The sequence below is a fragment of the Phyllobates terribilis genome, unplaced genomic scaffold (assembly GCF_046119375.1).
Source record: "Phyllobates terribilis strain yellow unplaced genomic scaffold, ASM4611937v1 Scaffold_471__1_contigs__length_1415940, whole genome shotgun sequence".
Lineage (NCBI taxonomy): Eukaryota > Metazoa > Chordata > Amphibia > Anura > Dendrobatidae > Phyllobates > Phyllobates terribilis.
This window is the reverse complement of record NW_027363231.1, coordinates 257,522-280,004: the sequence shown is the minus strand read 5'-3', so window position 1 is coordinate 280,004 and position 22,483 is coordinate 257,522. Positions and strand designations below refer to the sequence as shown.

At 46.5% G+C, this 22,483-nt stretch overlaps 1 pseudogene; it reads left to right on the top strand.

Moving 5' to 3' along the window:
* The first annotated feature begins 1,293 nt into the window (after window positions 1-1,293).
* Window positions 1,294-22,245, top strand: LOC141229270 (mitochondrial fission regulator 2-like; annotated as a pseudogene).
* Window positions 22,246-22,483: the final 238 nt, after the last annotated feature.

The following is a 22,483-nucleotide window of genomic DNA, read 5'->3' as shown; positions in this document are numbered from 1 at the left end:
TCCGGGGGACAGACCAACGGTACTCCCACCAGATAGATGTGCAGGTACGACAGCTTCTGTCCCCGGCTGGAGTGGGGAGGGGGGAGGAACATCCTAGTGGTGTAGGAGCAGATAGGGGAGGGACTCTGGGCATAGGTAGGAGCCCATTGGGTGCTTGTCACCTGGGCTCAGGTGTCAGAGGGAGTATATAAGGTGGGCACCATCTTAGGACAAGGTCTTTTTGGTCTGCTCTGTGCAGAGAGGAGCTCAGCCAGAGAGGGCTGACAGGGAGCTGTGGCTCAGTCTGGGCCCAGCTCCAGAGCCAGGCCTGGAGAGGAGGCCTGAAGCAGAGAGAGAGAGAAAGGAGAAGAAGGAGGAACAGAAACACCAGGAGAGGCCCAGAGATGCAAGAGAAGAGGGAACCCTGAGATCCCACGAGTTAACGGGTGAAGGGTTGGCAGAACAGGGTACCGGATCCCAAACTGGTGGAGGCCAATTATCCTCAGCCAGGAACCGGAGGTCGTGGACAAGTTTTGGCGCGACCCCTCGCCATATCCACCAGGAAGGCATACCACGTATAGGGTCAGGGAAGCCGGGAAAGGTTTCACCACCAGAAGGCTCGAGGGAGCTGGACAAAGGTGGATCCCTGGTGGGGACGGCCAGTAGGAAGGAAGAGAGGGGAGCTCAGGACCACGCTCTGGAACTGCCTGGGAGTTGGCCGAGTCCCGCACCTGGTGGACGCAGCACGGCTCGGGTGGTCACTCTTGGCCGAAGTGATCTGAATACCAACTGTGAGTAAAGCTGTGAAAACTGCAATGCACGTCTCTGAGCTTCCTTGTCACACCACTACCACTATCATCATTCCCTGCTTCACCAGCTGCCCTGAGGCTATACCTCTCCCGTTGGGGGTTATACCATCCACGCTGCACAACCACACCACCGGCCTCAGCGGTCTGCCCTGCAGCGGCGGCTTCATAGCTGCAATCAACGGGTGGCGTAGTCGAACTCTATAACATCTTAATGCCGAGCACTGCCTCTTAGTTTGACCACCCTGGGCACGGACCGGGTCACCGCCACGAGGACTACTACCCCTGTCAGATCCGGCTCCGGGTATCCCCCGCATGCGCAACGCAGCACAACATGGCCCAGGGGGCGCGTCACAATGATTTATCAAAACTACAGCAAGGAGCCCAGTAACATCACTGGATTCGGGGTCTCGGCCCCCACATCATGCTGCTCTCAGATGAGGTAGCATAAACCTGGTGACAGATTCCCTTTAGTAACATCAGACACGATCTTCCATCCAACAAGTCAATGGACCCGAATAATTCAGACTCAGGATTTCTGACTATGATGTTGGCCAGGAGAGTGTGTGAAAAGAGTCTCCTTCCTGCAGACGATCATGCCTTTCAGCTTTGGAAGATGAGCTGCTGCAGCAGAGAGTACAGATTGCTGCCATTGTTGCCCTACAACCGTCACAAGCCGCACAGTCTCGTAAGCCATTGTTTTTGTAATCCTTATAAATCACTTAATGGGTTAAACAGGTCAAGCTTTTGCTATGTATTTGGTATGATTTGATCTCGTTTTTGTTTCTCAGATACAGAATCAATGTGCTCATTTAGCTGCCCAGGTAATGCCCTCTCACCCCCATCTTCAGCTTCTCCACCACTTTCCGCACAGTTTTTGCAATTTACAACCCCAGTAGCTCCGCTGCCCCCTCCTCCTCCTCCTCCTCCTCCTCCACCACCCCCAGTCCCATCTTCCCAACTAAAATCTGCACTTGATATTATAAGAGAACGTAAAGCTTCTCACAAATGCAGCCCGACGGAAAGTGAGGCTTCAGAGAAAGGCAGTGTGGATCAGCTCCCCAGTATGATGGATGTGTTAAAAGGCATGAATTCCATCAAGCTTCGGGCGGTCGAAAGGTCATTTTATAGATTTTCTTTAAATATATATTTTTTATTACAGACATGCGTGAAATAGAATGAAGGAGAAAACTGTAAAAAAAAAAAAAATCTGTCACTGAGCCTGCATCTTTCCCTGCACATGACTGCTGATCTCATGAGCTGTCATGTGCCTTTAACAGCCGCAGTCGGATCCGAGATCCACCCGCAGCTGTTAACCAGTTAAATACCGCTGTCAATCACTAGCAGTGGCATTTAATACACACCTGCCAGAAGCTCGTCACAAGACACACCCATAGGCGTCCCTGTCATGTGATTGCGGGGTGCCAATGTGTTGTCATGACAGCCGGGGGTCTGCAGAAGACCCCTGGCTGTCATTGTAGATCCCCTGTGGCCGGCATTCATAGGAGATTGTGATTTCTGCTATACATAGCAGTGCTGAAGCCCTGCTATGTGTAGCACAGGTAATCAGATGATTGCAGCTTCAAGTCTCCTAAGAGGACTATTGCTGCCAGTAAAAAGTAAAAAAAGTTTTAAAAAACATAAAGGTTTAAATCACGCCCTTTTGCCCTATTGAAAATAAAACCATTAAAAAAATATACGCATATTTGGTATCGCTGTATTCAGAAATCTCCGATCTATCAAAATATAAAGTAAATTAATCAGATCGGTAAACGGCGTAACGACAAAAAAAATCTAAACTCCAGAATTATGTTTTTCTTTTTTTGCCTCCGCAAACATAACAGGCGATCAAAACATTGTATCTACCTCAAAATTATATAAATAAAAACGTCCGCTGAGGGCGCAAAAAATAAGCCCTAACCTGGCCCTAGACCCGAAAAATGGAGATGCTACGGGTCTCGGAAAATGGCGACATAAGCGATTTTTTTTAATTTTTTTTTTACAAACTTCTGATTTTTTTTTTCACCACTCACATATAAAAGAACCAATACATGTTTGGTATCTATGAACTCGTACTGACCTGGGAATCATAATGGCTGGTCAGCTTTAGCATTTAGTGAACATGGTAAATAAAAAAAAAAAATTACAATTGTGGAAATGCACTTTTTTGCAATTTCACCGCACTTGGAATTTTTTTCCCGTTTTCCAGTACACGATATGGTAAAATAAATGATGTCAATCAAAAGAACAACTTGTCCCGCAAAAAAAAAAGGTACCGTACAGACCAAAAGTTTGGACACACCTTCTCATTTAAAGATTTTTCTGTATTTTCATGACTATGAAAATTGTACATTCACACTGAAGACATCAAAACTATGAATTAACACATGTGGAATTATATACTTAACAAAAAAGTGTGAAACAACTGAAAATATGTCTTATATTCTAGGTTTTTCAAAGTAGCCACCTTTTGCTTTGATAACTGCTTTGCACACTCTTGGCATTCTCTTGATGAGCTTCAAGAGGTAGTCACCGGAAATGGTCTTCCAACAATCTTGAAGGAATTCCCAGAGATGATTAGCACTTGTTGGCCCTTTTGCCTTCACTCTGCGGTCCAGCTCACCCCAAACCATCTTGATTGGGTTCAAGTCTGGTGACTGTGGAGGCCAGGTCATCTGGTGTAGCACCCCATCACTCTCCTTCTTGGTCAAATAGCCCTTACACAGCCTGGAGGTGTGTTTGGGTTCATCGTCATGTTGAAAAATAAATGATGGTCCAACTAAACGCAAACCAGATGGAATAGCATGCCGCTGTAAGATGCTGTGATAGCCATGCTTGTTCAGTATGCCTTCAATTTTGAATAAATCCCCAACAGTGTCACCAGCAAAGCACCCCCACACCATCACACCTCCTCATCCATGCTTCACGGTGGGAACCAGGCATGTAGAGTCCATTCTTTCACCTTTTCTGCGTCGCACAAAAACACGGTGGTTGGAACCAAAGATCTCAAATTTGGACTCATCAGACCAAAGCTCAGATTTCCACTGGTCTAATGTCCATTCCTTGTGTTCTTTAGCCCAAACAAGTCTCTTCTGCTTGTTGCCTGTCCTTAGCAGTGATTTCCTAGCAGCTATTTTACCATGAAGGCCTGCTGCCCAAAGTCTCCTCTTAACAGTTGTTGAAGAGAAGTGTCTGCTGCTAGAACTCTGTGTGGCATTGACCGGGTCTCTAATCTGAGCTGCTGTTAACCTGTGATTTCTGAGGCTGGTGACTCGGATAAACTTATCCTCAGAAGCAGAGGTGACTCTTGGTCTTCCTTTCCTGGGGAAGTCCTCATGCGAGCCAGTTTCTTTAAACCAGACAATGTGAACTGAGGTCTAAGATGGCAGACATACAAGAAACAGAGGCATGTTCACACTAGCAAAAAAGAAGCAAGACAAAAATATATCTCATACCCTACCATAATTATATATAAATGTAAAGCAAAATTGCATAATAAATATAGGGTACTTAGTGAACTATTTTTGATCAAAAAAAGTATACAAGCCGTCCCACCAGCGGCAAGGTGACCCTAAATTGGGACGGTACCTATACTGCCTATATTAAAAACCTTACTGTATATCAAAGTTGAAGTAATGCATATAAAAGGGTAGACAAATAGGACCGGGTCCCAACTCCAGACCACCTAGGCCCGTGGTAAGCTACATATATACCAATCAGCTCAACAAAGGGCATGCCACACCCTTAAATTGCACAGAATGCAAACAAGTCAAAAAACCAGACAATCTGAACTGAGGTCTAAGATGGCAGACATACAAGAAACAGAGGCATGTTCACACTAGCAAAAAAGAAGCAAGACAAAAATATATCTCATACCCTACCATAATTATATATAAATGTAAAGCAAAATTGCATAATAAATATAGGGTACTTAGTGAACTATTTTTGATCAAAAAAAGTATACAAGCCGTCCCACCAGCGGCAAGGTGACCCTAAATTGGGACGGTACCTATACTGCCTATATTAAAAACCTTACTGTATATCAAAGTTGAAGTAATGCATATAAAAGGGTAGACAAATAGGACCGGGTCCCAACTCCAGACCACCTAGGCCCGTGGTAAGCTACATATATACCAATCAGCTCAACAAAGGGCATGCCACACCCTTAAATTGCACAGAATGCAAACAAGTCAAAAAACCAGACAATGTGAACTGAGGTCTAAGATGGCAGACATACAAGAAACAGAGGCATGTTCACACTAGCAAAAAAGAAGCAAGACAAAAATATATCTCATACCCTACCATAATTATATATAAATGTAAAGCAAAATTGCATAATAAATATAGGGTACTTAGTGAACTATTTTTGATCAAAAAAAGTATACAAGCCGTCCCACCAGCGGCAAGGTGACCCTAAATTGGGACGGTACCTATACTGCCTATATTAAAAACCTTACTGTATATCAAAGTTGAAGTAATGCATATAAAAGGGTAGACAAATAGGACCGGGTCCCAACTCCAGACCACCTAGGCCCGTGGTAAGCTACATATATACCAATCAGCTCAACAAAGGGCATGCCACACCCTTAAATTGCACAGAATGCAAACAAGTCAAAAAACCAGACAATGTGAACTGAGGTCTAAGATGGCAGACATACAAGAAACAGAGGCATGTTCACACTAGCAAAAAAGAAGCAAGACAAAAATATATCTCATACCCTACCATAATTATATATAAATGTAAAGCAAAATTGCATAATAAATATAGGGTACTTAGTGAACTATTTTTGATCAAAAAAAGTATACAAGCCGTCCCACCAGCGGCAAGGTGACCCTAAATTGGGACGGTACCTATACTGCCTATATTAAAAACCTTACTGTATATCAAAGTTGAAGTAATGCATATAAAAGGGTAGACAAATAGGACCGGGTCCCAACTCCAGACCACCTAGGCCCGTGGTAAGCTACATATATACCAATCAGCTCAACAAAGGGCATGCCACACCCTTAAATTGCACAGAATGCAAACAAGTCAAAAAACCAGACAATGTGAACTGAGGTCTAAGATGGCAGACATACAAGAAACAGAGGCATGTTCACACTAGCAAAAAAGAAGCAAGACAAAAATATATCTCATACCCTACCATAATTATATATAAATGTAAAGCAAAATTGCATAATAAATATAGGGTACTTAGTGAACTATTTTTGATCAAAAAAAGTATACAAGCCGTCCCACCAGCGGCAAGGTGACCCTAAATTGGGACGGTACCTATACTGCCTATATTAAAAACCTTACTGTATATCAAAGTTGAAGTAATGCATATAAAAGGGTAGACAAATAGGACCGGGTCCCAACTCCAGACCACCTAGGCCCGTGGTAAGCTACATATATACCAATCAGCTCAACAAAGGGCATGCCACACCCTTAAATTGCACAGAATGCAAACAAGTCAAAAAACCAGACAATGTGAACTGAGGTCTAAGATGGCAGACATACAAGAAACAGAGGCATGTTCACATTAGCAAAAAAGAACCTTGCGGCAAGGTTTTTAATATAGGCAGTATAGGTACCGTCCCAATTTAGGGTCACCTTGCCGCTGGTGGGACGGCTTGTATACTTTTTTTGATCAAAAATAGTTCACTAAGTACCCTATATTTATTATGCAATTTTGCTTTACATTTATATATAATTATGGTAGGGTATGAGATATATTTTTGTCTTGCTTCTTTTTTGCTAGTGTGAACATGCCTCTGTTTCTTGTATGTCTGCCATCTTAGACCTCAGTTCACATTGTCTGGTTTTTTGACTTGTTTGCATTCTGTGCAATTTAAGGGTGTGGCATGCCCTTTGTTGAGCTGATTGGTATATATGTAGCTTACCACGGGCCTAGGTGGTCTGGAGTTGGGACCCGGTCCTATTTGTCTACCCTTTTATATGCATTACTTCAACTTTGATATACAGTAAAGTTTTTAATATAGGCAGTATAGGTACCGTCCCAATTTAGGGTCACCTTGCCGCTGGTGGGACGGCTTGTATACTTTTTTTGATCAAAAATAGTTCACTAAGTACCCTATATTTATTATGCAATTTTGCTTTACATTTATATATAATTATGGTAGGGTATGAGATATATTTTTGTCTTGCTTCTTTTTTGCTAGTGTGAACATGCCTCTGTTTCTTGTATGTCTGCCATCTTAGACCTCAGTTCACATTGTCTGGTTTTTTGACTTGTTTGCATTCTGTGCAATTTAAGGGTGTGGCATGCCCTTTGTTGAGCTGATTGGTATATATGTAGCTTACCACGGGCCTAGGTGGTCTGGAGTTGGGACCCGGTCCTATTTGTCTACCCTTTTATATGCATTACTTCAACTTTGATATACAGTAAGGTTTTTAATATAGGCAGTATAGGTACCGTCCCAATTTAGGGTCACCTTGCCGCTGGTGGGACGGCTTGTATACTTTTTTTGATCAAAAATAGTTCACTAAGTACCCTATATTTATTATGCAATTTTGCTTTACATTTATATATAATTATGGTAGGGTATGAGATATATTTTTGTCTTGCTTCTTTTTTGCTAGTGTGAACATGCCTCTGTTTCTTGTATGTCTGCCATCTTAGACCTCAGTTCACATTGTCTGGTTTTTTGACTTGTTTGCATTCTGTGCAATTTAAGGGTGTGGCATGCCCTTTGTTGAGCTGATTGGTATATATGTAGCTTACCACGGGCCTAGGTGGTCTGGAGTTGGGACCCGGTCCTATTTGTCTACCCTTTTATATGCATTACTTCAACTTTGATATACAGTAAGGTTTTTAATATAGGCAGTATAGGTACCGTCCCAATTTAGGGTCACCTTGCCGCTGGTGGGACGGCTTGTATACTTTTTTTGATCAAAAATAGTTCACTAAGTACCCTATATTTATTATGCAATTTTGCTTTACATTTATATATAATTATGGTAGGGTATGAGATATATTTTTGTCTTGCTTCTTTTTTGCTAGTGTGAACATGCCTCTGTTTCTTGTATGTCTGCCATCTTAGACCTCAGTTCACATTGTCTGGTTTTTTGACTTGTTTGCATTCTGTGCAATTTAAGGGTGTGGCATGCCCTTTGTTGAGCTGATTGGTATATATGTAGCTTACCGCGGGCCTAGGTGGTCTGGAGTTGGGACCCGGTCCTATTTGTCTACCCTTTTAGATGCATTACTTCAACTTTGATATACAGTAAGGTTTTTAATATAGGCAGTATAGGTACCGTCCCAATTTAGGGTCACCTTGCCGCTGGTGGGACGGCTTGTATACTTTTTTTGATCAAAAATAGTTCACTAAGTACCCTATATTTATTATGCAATTTTGCTTTACATTTATATATAATTATGGTAGGGTATGAGATATATTTTTGTCTTGCTTCTTTTTTGCTAGTGTGAACATGCCTCTGTTTCTTGTATGTCTGCCATCTTAGACCTCAGTTCACATTGTCTGGTTTTTTGACTTGTTTGCATTCTGTGCAATTTAAGGGTGTGGCATGCCCTTTGTTGAGCTGATTGGTATATATGTAGCTTACCACGGGCCTAGGTGGTCTGGAGTTGGGACCCGGTCCTATTTGTCTACCCTTTTATATGCATTACTTCAACTTTGATATACAGTAAGGTTTTTAATATAGGCAGTATAGGTACCGTCCCAATTTAGGGTCACCTTGCCGCTGGTGGGACGGCTTGTATACTTTTTTTGATCAAAAATAGTTCACTAAGTACCCTATATTTATTATGCAATTTTGCTTTACATTTATATATAATTATGGTAGGGTATGAGATATATTTTTGTCTTGCTTCTTTTTTGCTAGTGTGAACATGCCTCTGTTTCTTGTATGTCTGCCATCTTAGACCTCAGTTCACATTGTCTGGTTTTTTGACTTGTTTGCATTCTGTGCAATTTAAGGGTGTGGCATGCCCTTTGTTGAGCTGATTGGTATATATGTAGCTTACCACGGGCCTAGGTGGTCTGGAGTTGGGACCCGGTCCTATTTGTCTACCCTTTTATATGCATTACTTCAACTTTGATATACAGTAAGGTTTTTAATATAGGCAGTATAGGTACCGTCCCAATTTAGGGTCACCTTGCCGCTGGTGGGACGGCTTGTATACTTTTTTTGATCAAAAATAGTTCACTAAGTACCCTATATTTATTATGCAATTTTGCTTTACATTTATATATAATTATGGTAGGGTATGAGATATATTTTTGTCTTGCTTCTTTTTTGCGAGCCAGTTTCTTTGTAGCGATTGATGGTTTTTGCAACTGCACTTGGGGACACTTTCAAAGTTTGCCCAATTTTTCGGACTGACTGACCTTCATTTCTTAAAGTAATGATGGCCACTCGTTTTTCTTTACTTAGCTGCTTTTTTCTTGCCATAATAAAAATTCTAACAGTCTATTCAGTAGGACTATCAGCTATGTATCCACCAGACTTCTTCACAACACAACTGATGGTCCCAACCCCATTTATAAGGCAAGAAATCCCACTGATTAAACCTGACAGGGCACACCTGTGAAGTGAAAACCATTGACGGTGACTACCTCTTGAAGCTCATCAAGAGAATGCCAAGAGTTTGCAGAGCAGTCATCAAAGCAAAAGGTGGCTACTTTGAAGAACCTAGAATATAAGACATATTTTCAGTTGGTTCACACTTTTTTGTTAGGTATATAATTTCACATGTGTTAATTCATAGTTTTGATGCCTTCAGTGTGAATGTACAATTTTCATAGTCATGAAAAAACAGAAAAATCTTTAAATGAGAAGGTGTGTCAATCTTTTGGTCTGTACTGTATATTGACAAAAAATAAAAAACTTGGCTCTGGGAATAAGAGTAGAAAAAAATGAAAGGGCAAAAACAGAAAATTGCAAGGTCATGAATGGGGTTAACAATGCTGTACCCTTCTCTGGAAGTCCCACATATAATGAATGTAGCAGTGGCGTGAATGCTTGAGAAGGCTCAAATATAATGTGTCTCTTCCAAGCCCCATTCATGGTGGGGGTCTTCCATGCGGACCTCCTGCGATCAGCAGGCTTATCCTGTGGATATGACTAGCCCAGGGGAATGGGGATGACTCGGTACCCGGGCCTTTAGCCTGGCCTTTAGGGATGTCACGGTGGTCGGCTCCCGGGCCCGTACTCTGGGCCTCTCTTTTAAAAGGGTTGGTGTTGTAAAAGAAAGAGTTTGTGACGCCACCTGTGGCTTCTGGTGAGGATCACCAGTGCTGCGCAGTCCACTGAGGCAGGTGATAAGGCAGCTTGATGGTATAGCTCCCCACAGGTAGAGCTGGGCCTCAGGGCAGTATAGGAACGGGGATGCAGGACAAAGAGACTCCGCCGGGCCAGATCAAGAACAGGGATGGACACAATAGTCACTTCAGTACCTTTTACTGGTGGAATTTCAGGCACTCCCAGGAGCACTGTAGGGTGAAGGTTGTATGTCCAGATCCTCCCCAATGAGCAGGTTTTGGGCCTCCTGGTTCTGGCTTCTGCGTAGTAAGTTTCTGACCTGCCTGGAGCTAGGCCTAACTTTGTCTCTGTCCTGCGCTGGCTGACCTTGTGGTAGGGCCTTCTCTTGGAGAGCACGCTCACGACCTACGGGGCCTATGTGTCTCCTGGCTCTGGTACGTATCAGCACTTTAGCGATCCTGGGACCTGTAGTTCTCCAGGGATTCCAGTTTATCTTACTGGGTCGTGGAGATCCCGGCAAGCTTCGGTAACTACTTCTTCTTCGGGGTGAGCTAGTTAAGCTCCTCTGCCCCCTATGAACTAACTCTCTACTCTTCGCCTTCGGCCTACTCGGACCCTCAATAGGCTACTCACACTAACGGCAGCGTGCCGCGTTTCACCGATCTTATGGCGCCGACACACCTACAGCTCACCTCACTGAGCTACACGTGAGTCTAGAACGTGCTCCACTGCAGACTGACCTCTCTCAGGCTTTTGCACTGCAGGAACTCTCACAACAGGTTTGCTTTCTGTCGTCTCCAGTCTAGACTAACTGCTGCCTGGCTCCACCTTCCCTTATATATCTCCCTAAGGAGCTCCCTCTGGTGGTCTGAGGTGGAAGTTGGAGATGTGTGAATGGTTATGGGGGCCTCTTGTGGAGGAATCCTTCAGTACACCCTCCTGGGTCTGTGATACCAAGCACAGCTGGGCTTCACATTCCCCCCTAGTTAAACTCAGCACTCCCGGGCTGAAGTACATTTTATAACAACAGTAACAATAGGAAACATAAGCAATACTAGAACACTCTTCCCTTTATGGGAGGCACGGATCTTAAACGTTGCAGAAACAATACAAATACAGAGTGTCCTCAGAATCCAAGTCTCCTATGGTGAGGTTCCCATACAGGATGTCCATCTCACAAGGTAGAGTACTTTGGTAGTTTTGAGGGACCTGTCCTAAACCCTCTACGCAGGCCCTGGGGTGGCTGCAGGGCATGAAGATCCGAGTTGGACCTCCAAAAGAGCCACTCCAGATAGGTTTTCCTTCTGAGGTCACCTGAAAGGGGCACTCCAGGGAGCGCAATTATATACAATAAGAGTTTTTGGGCTGCACACAGTCCTCAGCCATGCAGTTCATTATGCAAATAAAGAATTAATAGGAAAAAGCACAAATTGATAAGCATGCATGAAAACAAACAGTTACGCAATACATTACAATTTAATACTCAATACCCCAGGGGTAACTATCTACATTCTCTGAAATTTTGCTACTTTACTCAGTGTACCTAGCAGGAGGTTTACCTCTTGTGCTGCGTACTGATCTGCATAGTGCTGTGGTTAGTGGAGTGTCAGTATCTGTATCCTCAGTTACCCTACCAGTTTTACATGTAACCATGTTGTAAAATTGCCTTAACCTCTCTCTTGGACTGGCAAGTCTACCATTGGCTGGGCCCTCTTGCTCCGCTCCTGCCGGGGATCCTTCATCCGGGGATACTTCTTGAGCTGGCTCTTCTGCAGCACTTACAGGTTCAACTTGCTGTGGAGGGTTTTCTGGCTGTTCATAGAATTGGAGTACTGGAATGATTACTGCACCTCCTATTTGAGGCCAATCCGCTGGGAAGTCTCCAAGGTCAGTGTGTATCACTGTTTCTTTAGGTTCTTCCTGGGTTGTGAAAGACACTTCTTCCTGAGTCTTTAGTAGATGTAGACACAACTTCAGGTGGTCCCTAGATATTGTCGCAGTTGTTCTTCCTCCATCTTTGCTGATCAAACACGTCTTCCTGTTGTCAAACCTTGAATTCAACACAGTGTAGGGTTCTCTCTCCCACTGGTCATCAAGCTTGTGTTTCCTCCGCTTCCTTTTCAATACCACTTCTCCTGGTGTGAAGGGTTCTGCTGGTGCACTTCTGTTGTATTGTGCCTCTTGTTTATCCCTCACCCGAGTGAGACTGTCTTCGACACAGGCTTGGACTCTCCTGTACTGCTCCTGTCTGGTCGTGTCCCAGTCCTCAGTGGTCACATCAGCTTCAGGTTCTACCACACCAAGCTTCAGGTCCATGGGCAACTTCCCTGGTCTTGCACGCATGAGATATGCCGGAGTGCAATTGGTGGAACTTACTGGTATGTGATTATACAGATCCACTAGGTCAGGTAGTAGGTCTGGCCACTGGCTTCTCTCTTCTAGTGGTATGGTCTTCAGTAGATCGATGATGATGTTATTCATCTTTTCACAGAGACCGTTAGTTTGGGGGTGGTACGGTGTAGTCCTGATCTTTTTATACCCGTACAGATGGCAGAACTCTTTGAACAATTCAGCCTCAAAGGCCGTGCCTTGGTCAGTCAGTACCTGTCCAGGCTATCCATGGGACCTGCAGAAGTACGCTTGGAACGTCTTAGCTGCTGTCTCTGCTGTCAGGTCTTTGATAGGGGAGACCACCAGGACCCTGGAGTAGTGATCCACCATGGTCAGGGCATAGGAGTATCCTGACCGACTGGGTGACAACTTGACATGGTCCAGGGCCACGATCTCCAGAGGGCGAGTCGTCTTGATGGGTTGCAGGGGTGCCTTCTGGCTGCTGTAGTCTTTTCTTCTGAGGCTACAGGGTCCACAGTCTCTGCACCACCTCTCAATGAAGCTGCGCATCCCCACCCAGTAGAATCGACACTTCAACAGGGTCTCTAGCTTTTTCTAGCCAAAGTGCCCCGCCTGATCGTGGTAGGTCTCCAACACCATCTGGATGTCCGTCTTGGGGACCACTATCTGCCACACCATCTCGAGGGTTTTGGGATTGACGTACCTCCGGCACAACTTCTCACGGTAGATAAACAGCCGGCTTCTCTCATTCCACAGCTGCTTTGCTTGGAGAGCCGCATCCTTCTCCAGGGAGGAACCTTCTTGGGTTATCAGCTCCTTGATACGGCTGACAACCGGGTCGCTGTCCTGGGTCTCTTTCCAGCTGTGGTGAGGCAAAGGGTTTAACGTCTTACCGCGTTGCTTCCTGGAGGCTCGTAGCTCGTGGGCCATCCCATTCCGGTGGAAGGCAGGTAGTTCAACCTCTTCCAGGTCATCCACTTCTTCTTCTGTGTCTGACTGGTGAGGCATCCTGGACAGGGCATCGGCGTTGGCGTTCTTGCGGCCCGCCCGGTACTTTATGGTGAATTGGTAGTTTGACAGCCGAGCCATCCATCGCTATTCCATGGCTCCCAGCTTGGCTGTTTGAAGATGAGTTAAGGGGGTATTGTCAGTGTAGGCAGTAAACTTGCTGGAGGCTAGGTAGTGCTTGAACTTTTCTGTGATGGCCCAGACCAAGGCCAGGAACTCCAACTTGAAGCTGCTATAGTTCTCTGGGTTCCTCTCGGTCGGGCGGAGCTTCCTGCTTGCATACGCGATGACTTTCTCCTGGCCATTCTGCTTCTGACTTAAGACAGTGCCCAGGCCTTCATTGCTGGCATCTGTATACAGCAGGAATGTTTGGCTGTAGTCAGCGTAGGCTAGGATCTCATCACCTGTCAGGATCTCCTTCATCTCTTGAAATGATTCAGCCTGTTCTTTACCCCAGTGGAATGGAGGGTTTTTGCTTTTGGGGGACTGCCCTACCAGGAGGTCTTGCAGAGGAGCTGCCTTCTTAGTGTAGTCCTTTACAAACCTCCGGTAGTATCCGACTAGTCCCAAGAACTGACGCACCTCCTTGAGGTTCTTCGGCTCCGGCCACTTCTGGATGGCAGTAACTTTCTCCGGGTCTGGTGCTACCCCTTCCGGACTGACAATGTGCCCCAGGTACTGTACCTTTCTCTTGAGCAGGTGGCACTTTGAGGGCTTCAACTTCATCCCGTACCGGGACAGTGACTCAAATACCTCTGCCAGGTGTTTCAGGTGGTCCTCGTACGTTCTGGAGTACACAATTACGTCATCCAGGTAAAGTAACACAGTCTCGAAGATGCGGTGTCCCAGGCAGCACTCCATCAGTCTCTGGAACGTTCCGGGGGCATTTTAGAGTCAAAACGGCATGCTGTTGAACTCGCAGAGTCCCATCGGGGTGGTGAAGGCCGTCTTCTCCCGATTCTCCTCAGCCACAGCGACCTGCCAGTAACCACTAGTGAGGTCAAGGGTAGAAAAGTAATTTGCAGACTTTAAGGCAGCTAGGGACTCTTCTATGCGTGGTAAAGGGTATGCATCTTTATGTGTAATGCGATTTACTTGACGGTAATCTACACACATTCTCATGCTCCCATCCTTTTTCCTAACCAGCACTAGGGGAGCCGCCCAGGGACTACAACTATCCCTAATTACTCCCGCCTTCCTCATGTCATGCAGCATTTCTTTTGCCTTCTGGTAGTGAGCTGGGGGTATAGGCCTATAACGTTCTTTAATTGGGGAATGGTTGCCTGTGGAGATATGATGTTGAACCCCCTTAACCCTCCCAAAGTCAAGTGGATGTTTACTGAACACCTGCGAGTATTCTTGAACCACCCGGTGTACACCCTGTTTTTGATGGGCAGGAGTGGTGTCTGTCCCAACATGGAGCTGTTGACACCAATCCTCCACCTGGGTTGCAGGGTCATTATCTTCCACTTCTTCTGGTGAAGTTAAGGACTCCGCCACATGGATACAGTTGTTGTTGACAGCATGTAGTTTAGCAACAGTGGCATAACGTGGCAGTTTGACCTCATCTTCCCCTAGGTTAAGAAGACGGACAGGCACCCTCCCATTACGTACATCTACCACCCCCCTGGCGGTTAAGAGCGTGGGTCTGTGCTCAGAGCAAAGGGGTTCTACTACCGCCTGGTAGCTCTGTCCTCTAAGACCTATGGCAGCTCTACACCAGATGAGCATTTCACTCATTGGGGGAACAACAATGGGTATAGGGTCTGTTACCCTCACGTTACCGATTTCACCATCTGTTAATTGTACTTGCTGTTGATACATCAAGACGCGGATTTCTCTCTGCAGCGCCCTCCTCTGTCTCGGTCTGGCAGTGTCAGCGATCTCTTGGAGCAAGAACACAACCTCTCCCAAACAGTTACCAACAACATTAGTGCCTAGTACCATATATGGGTTGCTGTCATCAGGGTTAGTCTCCACTACAATAAGTCCCTGGTCCTTCAGCTCCACTCTCCCCACCTTACAGTCACATTCTTAACCCCGAGTAGGTTAAGGGGGAGTCCATTTGATGCATATACAGACAAATTTGGAGCTGGCGGACGCAGATCGTCCATGGACCAGTACCTCTTGTAGAGGACTTCAGGTATGATGGTTACCTGAGATCCTGTGTCCAGCAGGGCATGCATCGGGATCCCGTCCAATACAATGGACAGGAAAGGTCTTCCTCCGACGAACCTGTTGTACCAGTCTGATGGACCTGGTGAGTCTACTCCTGGGTGGCGGCCTTCGGACCCAGGGTTTTCTCGTTTAAGGGACAATTCAGGGCGATGTGTCCTGTCTTATGGCATCGGTAACAGATCGGTTCCCTTGGTGGACGGCGTTGGTCACTGGTCCTCGGCGAGGGTGGTGTTGGCCTCCTCCTCCTCCGCATCCAGGGGACATCCTCAGGGCTATCAGCTAGCAGGATCTTCCCTCCTCCCTCAGGCTCCGTCCGCAGCTGCAGGGCACTCAGCACGGTGGTCAGGGTTTTACTCAACTGACGCACCTCTGAGCGCAGACTGTCCAGGTCTTTAGGGGACGTTGTTGGAACCTTAGCTTCAGCAGTCACTGGAGAAAAGGTGGGCGTTGCAGGCTCTGGGGTTGCCCCACCCTGGTAACATTGGATGGCATTTGTCTCCAGGGGCTGTAGTCCTTTTATAGCCATGTCCTTTAGATTGTCAAAGGTGGCATCTGGATGATCCAGGGACCACCAACGCACAGTCCTGCTCTCCTCTGGAGACTTCAGTCCCCGGACAAACTGTTCCTTCAGCATTTTGTTCTCATTCTCAAAGCTGGTCGGACTAACCTGGTTCAGAGCCCGCAGGGCCCCTTGAAGATGCCAGGCGTAGTCACGAACATAGTCCTCTGGTTGTTGGGAGCAGCTGTAGAACCTCATCCGGAGGTCCGCCTCAGTAAGGTCCTCAAAGACAGTATGTAGTTTTTGGAATATTGCGGACACTATCCCCGGTCTGCGGCCGACCATGTTTCCACTTCCCGCTCCGCAGCACCGGTCAGCTGTCCTAATACAACGGCAGCTCTTTGTTTGCCGGTCATAGAGTACATGTCCAAAATACCACATATCTTCCGCTTAAATCCAGACAGGGTATCTGGTTTGCCGTTGTACTGGCGGAGCCACTTTTCTCCAGGAATGTACGGTAAAGTCATAGGAATAACAGGTGTTACAGGCGCTGCTGGTGGAGCGGCGGCTTCGGCCTGCCCATTATCGGGGACGTTGACCGGTAGGTCGGCGTTCTGCTGTTCGACGGACATCTTAGCGCCCCCCTAGTTAACCGTGGCCTACCTTCTGGTTTTTCTTCCGGTAGGCCGCAGCTCCGCAGGTGACGGTTGTCTTCAGGACCTTGCGTCGCTTGCATCCTACGTCAGAGCGTTCAGCGACGCTCCGTACAGGACCTGGCGCTTCCTGATTTGACATCAAGGCGTGGGGTGTGTCCGGGACTTCATGCTCTTTTGCAGGTACGCCCCTTATTTTCCCGCGGTTACGCCCTTCTTCTCGCTCAACGGCCCAACAATGGCGGCTATCTTCACCACAACTTTTCGTACACAGTTCAAAATAAAGGCGCACAGTACCCGGTGGCAACGGGCAAAACACGGTGTCGTTGCAGTGGGCACGTGATCCTGTTTGCGACGCCAGGAAAGAGATGACTAGCCCAGGGGAATGGGGATGACTCGGTACCCGGGCCTTTAGGGATGTCGCGGTGGTCGGCTCCCGGGCCCGTACTCTGAGCCTCTCTTTTAAAAGGGTTGGTCTTGTAAAAGAAAGAGTTCGTGACGCCACCTGTGGCTTCTGGTGAGGATCACCAGCGCTGCGCAGTCCACTGAGGCTGGTGATAAGGCAGCTTGATGGTATAGCTCCCCACAGGTAGAGCTGGGCCTCAGGGCAGTATAGGAACGGGGATGCAGGACAAAGAGACTCCGCCGGGCCAGATCAAGAACAGGGACGGACACAATAGTCACTTCAGTACCTTTTACTGGTGGAATTTCAGGCACTCCCCGGAGCACTGTAGGGTGAAGGGTGTATGTCCGGATCCTCCCCAATGAGCAGGTTTTGGGCCTCCTGGTTCTGGCTTCTGCGTAGTAAGTTTCTGACCTGCCTGGAGCTAGGCCTAACTTTGTCTCTGTCCTGCGCTGGCTGACCTTGTGGTAGGGCCTTCTCTTGGAGTGCACGCTCCCAACCTACGGGGCCTATGTGTCTCCTGGCTCTGGTACATATCAGCACTTTAGCGCTCCTGGGACCTGTAGTTCTCCAGGGATTCCAGTTTATCTTACTGGGTCGTGGAGATCCTGGCAAGCTTCGGACCCGGTGTCCGGTAACTACTTCTTCTTCGGGGTGAGCTAGTTAAGCTCCTCTGCCCCCTATGAACTAACTCTCTACTCTTCGCCTTCGGCCTACTCGGACCCTCAATAGGCTACTCACACTAACGGCAGCGTGCCGCGTTTCACCGATCTTATGGCGCCGGCACACCTAAAGCTCACCTCACTGAGCTACACGTGAGTCTAGAACGTGCTCCACTGCAGACTGACCTCTCTCAGGCTTTTGCACTGCAGGAACTCTCACAACAGGTTTGCTTTCTGTCGTCTCCAGTCTAGACTAACTGCTGCCTGGCTCCACCTTCCCTTATATATCTCCCTAAGGAGCTCCCTCTGGTGGTCTGAGGTGGAAGGTGGAGATGTGTGAATGGTTATGGGGGCCTCTTGTGGAGGAATCCTTCAATACACCCTCCTGGGTCTGTGATACCAAGCACAGCTGGGCTTCACAGATAGGTGATAACTTGCAAAGTTAAAATTAACTTATGCAAACATGATTTCAATAATTATATTAGGTTTAACATTTCAGAGTAGTCTGTCCCTAATCATAAATATGCTGTATTAGCCCCACTAATAGGATCTTAGACAAGTCTTTTCAGAAAATGGATAGCAGGTGATTGATTCATTTTTTTAGAAAAAGTCTGTAAAAAAAAATCTTATTAGACATAGCAGCAATGAACGAAAAGTGGTTTGTATGAAGAGCTAAGTTATAGCCTGTCAGCCCGTCTGTTACAGAATGGCAGTGATGTTTATTTTCACTGCTTTTTCACTTTAGATCCCCTGGTGGGAAACCCTCAACCAGGAAAGACAAGAAGAGATGTTCACTTAATGATCCCACAGACCCTGCAGCCATTATAGCCAAAGCCTTGAAGCAGAAGTTTGCGCACAGAAATGGTGATGACGCTGTCAATAAAGAAAATAGATCTCATGAGGAGTCTCCGTTCTCCAGTCCTGAAGCCCCAATGGTACTGTTTGTAAATCTTACATGACTGACCAACCAAAAATCAGGCTTATGAAAGATCGTGAATGGAAGGTTTGTTGCTGGATCTTTAAACGGTTTATCCAGGACTATTTTATCTTTTTACTATAAGCCTAAAAACTAACAGGCAGGTTGTTACTAACAGTGGCAACTACCTGCCTGTTGTATCCGGTGCCGGCTCGGAGAGGTCACCGACCACTGTCGCCGGCGATTCAGCTGCTCCAAGTCAACAGAGCAGCTCTTCTTCTTCCAGGCTGCTCTGTTGATGGGGCGTGGCTACCGACGTTAGGCAACTTGTGAGTCGGCTGCCAATCAGCATGACGTCAGCAGTCACGATCCATCAAGAGACCAGAGCAGAAGAGAAGCCGCTGCTCTGTAGACATGATATTAGCAGAAGCCGCTGAATTGCTGTGACCGCTCTGTGTCAGCAGAGATCTGTGCAGGGCACAACAGACTGGTAGTTAGCAACTACCTACCTGTTAGTTCTTAGGTCAATAGTTAAAAAAATGTAATAGTCCTAGATAACCCCTTTTAACATTATATACTTGGCAGCAATTATCTATCGTGTGACGTGGCCATAAGACTAAGTCAACTGTATAACATGGTCCTTGACTGTATAACATGGTCTATTACTGACCAGTGATAAGAAAGTATAAAAGCACGGACAACCCCATTTATTTGAAATATGGTTCCTAATGTTGGCGGCACTAGCTACAGATATAGACCCTAATTGCTCTATAGGGGTTGTCCATCAATAAAGACAATTTTTTTAAATACTTAAATGCATGCATTTTTAGCTAAAAATAATTTTTTGGAATTGGATTTGATTAAAAATTTTGCACCGTTTGCCTTTTGTAGTCTCTATCTTGCACTGTCTAAGAATCCATCAGTGAGCTTATTATAACAGTTCAATAGGAGAGAACTGTTATAACAAGAGAAGGAGAGTACCTTTTTTTATGTCTTTTTCTGACATCATCTCAGCTGGTTTAAGACCACTGACCACATCAAAGTTGAATGTGCAGGGAAACAAATAGTCTGTAAAAGCCAAATGGTGCAATATATTTAATGAAACCAAAATGCACAAAATATATCTTTAAGTCCACAAAGATGCAACATGCACCAATTGGCAGAACGGGGAATTTTTATCCCCAATGGAGAACTTTTATCCCTGTTACAAAATATGTGCCGCAGGTCAGATGCATGACCGCTGGGAGTCTACCGGAAAAAGCCGAGCAGCTACCTAGGGAATGAATGGAGCAGCTGTCAAGCATGTGCCTTTGCTGAAGCATTCGTCATCGAAACCAATTTTTTACACTGTTGATACTACATAGTAAAAAAAACATAGTTCTTATAGATGCTATATAACCCTTTTAAGGCAACCCACATACTCTAAAATCTAGACCTTTCGGCTGCGTGCCCACGATGCGTTTTTCATGCGTTTCCACTGCGGAATTTCCGCAGTGGAAACTCATTAAAAACGCTTGGTAATCTGCACCACATGGTCCTCAATGGCATTCCGCAATGTCAATGCACATGCTGCGGATTATTCCGCAGCGTTTCTGCGGCGCTCAAAAATCCGCAGCATGTTCATTAATTTTGCGGAAGCGCAGCGGAATTGCCGCCATTGACTTGCATTGAGACGCATATAATCCGTGTCTATACGTTTGTACATGTGGATTATATGCGTTTCTATGTGCGGATGGTACCCAGTTCTGGAGGAGAGAAGACTCTCATCCAGACCTGGGTACCATTGTACCTGTGAAAAAAAGAATAAAATAATAAATAAAGTTTATATTTACCTTCTCGCGGGCCGGCCGGCAGCGCTTATCTTCCAGGACCTGAGATGACGTCGCGATCATGTGACCGCAGGCTGTCTCGCGATATGCCGGCAACCCGGAAGGACCGCGACAACACACGCGGCAGCACATGCGGCAGGGGATCGGTAAGTATAGCTTTATTTTTTACAGTCACACTATATAAATCCATGCTGTTTGCATGGATTTATATAGTGTGACCTAGTTGTCAAGCACTTTCCAAGTGATGCTATCGGGGCTCGGTTAGCTGCATGCATCACACACACCCCATTTCCGAGGGACAGCTCAACGGTGCTCCCATTAGTACAGTAATGCAGGCACGACAAATCATGTCCCTGGCTGGAGTGGGGAGGGGGAAGCACACCCAGTGATGTAGGAGCAGGGGGGGATGGTTTCTGGGCATAGGTAGGAGCCCATTGGTTGGAAGTCACCTGGGCTCATACACAGAGAGGGAGGTATATAAGGTGTCTTCATCTTAGTCGAGTAGAGTCAGTTCAGTCAGGAGGAGAAGAGAAAAGGAGTTCAACCAGGAGGGCTGACAGGGAGCTGTGGCTCAGTCTGGGCCCAGCTCCACGAGGCAGGCCTAGAGTGAAGGCCAGAGCCAGAAGAAAGGACAGAAACAGAAAGGAACAGAAAGGAAAGTAAGAAGGAACAGAACACCAAGAGAGGCCCAGAGACACGAAGGCAGAAGGAAACCTAAGGACCCAGGAGATTACAGGTGACGGGTTGGCAGAACAGGGTACCGGATCCCAAGTTGGTGGAGGCGACTAATCCTTAACCAAGAACCGGTGGTCGCAATCATTTAGTGGTGCGACCCCTTACTACACCTACTAGAAAGGCACACCACATAGGGTCAGGGAAGTGGGTACCCAGCCCTCCCAGGAGAAGATCAGAGGCAGCTGGACAAAAGTAGTGTCATTGGTGGGGCACGGCTGACGAAAGGATAGAAGGGAGTCCTGTGCCACACTCTGGAATTACCTGGGGGTTGACCGAGCCCCCTGCCTGGTGGAAGCAGCACGGCTCGGGCGGTCCTACCTGTGCACAAGTGAACTGGATGAGAACTGTGAGTAAAAAGCTTGAACTGCAACGCCTTGTCTCTGTGCTTTCTCACCGTATGCAGCACTACTGGTACTGGGACGCCCGTGCACCATAACCCCCACCGTCTACTACACTGCCCTGGGGCTTCACTCTTCCCGTCGGGAGTCACACTACCTCAGCTGCATACACCATCAGCCCCAGCGGTCTGCCTTGCAGCGGCGGTTCGCACTGACCGCAATCCACGGGTGGCGTAGTCGGACATTATCCCATAAAAGCCCCCACAAAAGACCGCCATTGGCCTGACCACACTGAGCCACGGGCCCGGGTCACCGCCACGGAGACTACAACCCCCAGAAGCCCGGTTCCGGGTGTCCCTCGGCCCAGGGGGCGAGTCAAATGCACGATCTGCATGCATTTTTTCTGGCAAGGGAGATGCAGAAACGCTGCAGAAATTTTCTGCTTCATTTCTGCATCGTGGGCACATACCCTTATTGGGTAGAAGTGTTTTAACTAATTGAATCGTTGACTGATCCTTCACGATTTTCCCAGTGTATATATGAATGTATATCTGGTTCTAACTTTTCCTATGTTCTTCACTTGTAGTTTGGGCGCCACCTGCTTAAGCCTATTGGGAAAAGAACACAGAAGGAAATTACAAGAAAGCAAGTTCATGTCTGAGTTGATGTTCATACCCCTGATGAAGCCATAATCACTTGGCGTAACGCGTAGGTTATTTATATCCTTCCTTTTTCTTTGAGCAGCTTTATTCTTGGCTAGTGTTGAGCGATACCTTCCGATATCGGGAAATATCGGATCGGATTGGATCGGACCGATACCGAAAAAGTATCGGATATCGCCGATTCCGATACCGGAAACCAATGCAAGTCAATGGGACAGAAATATCGGAATGAAAATA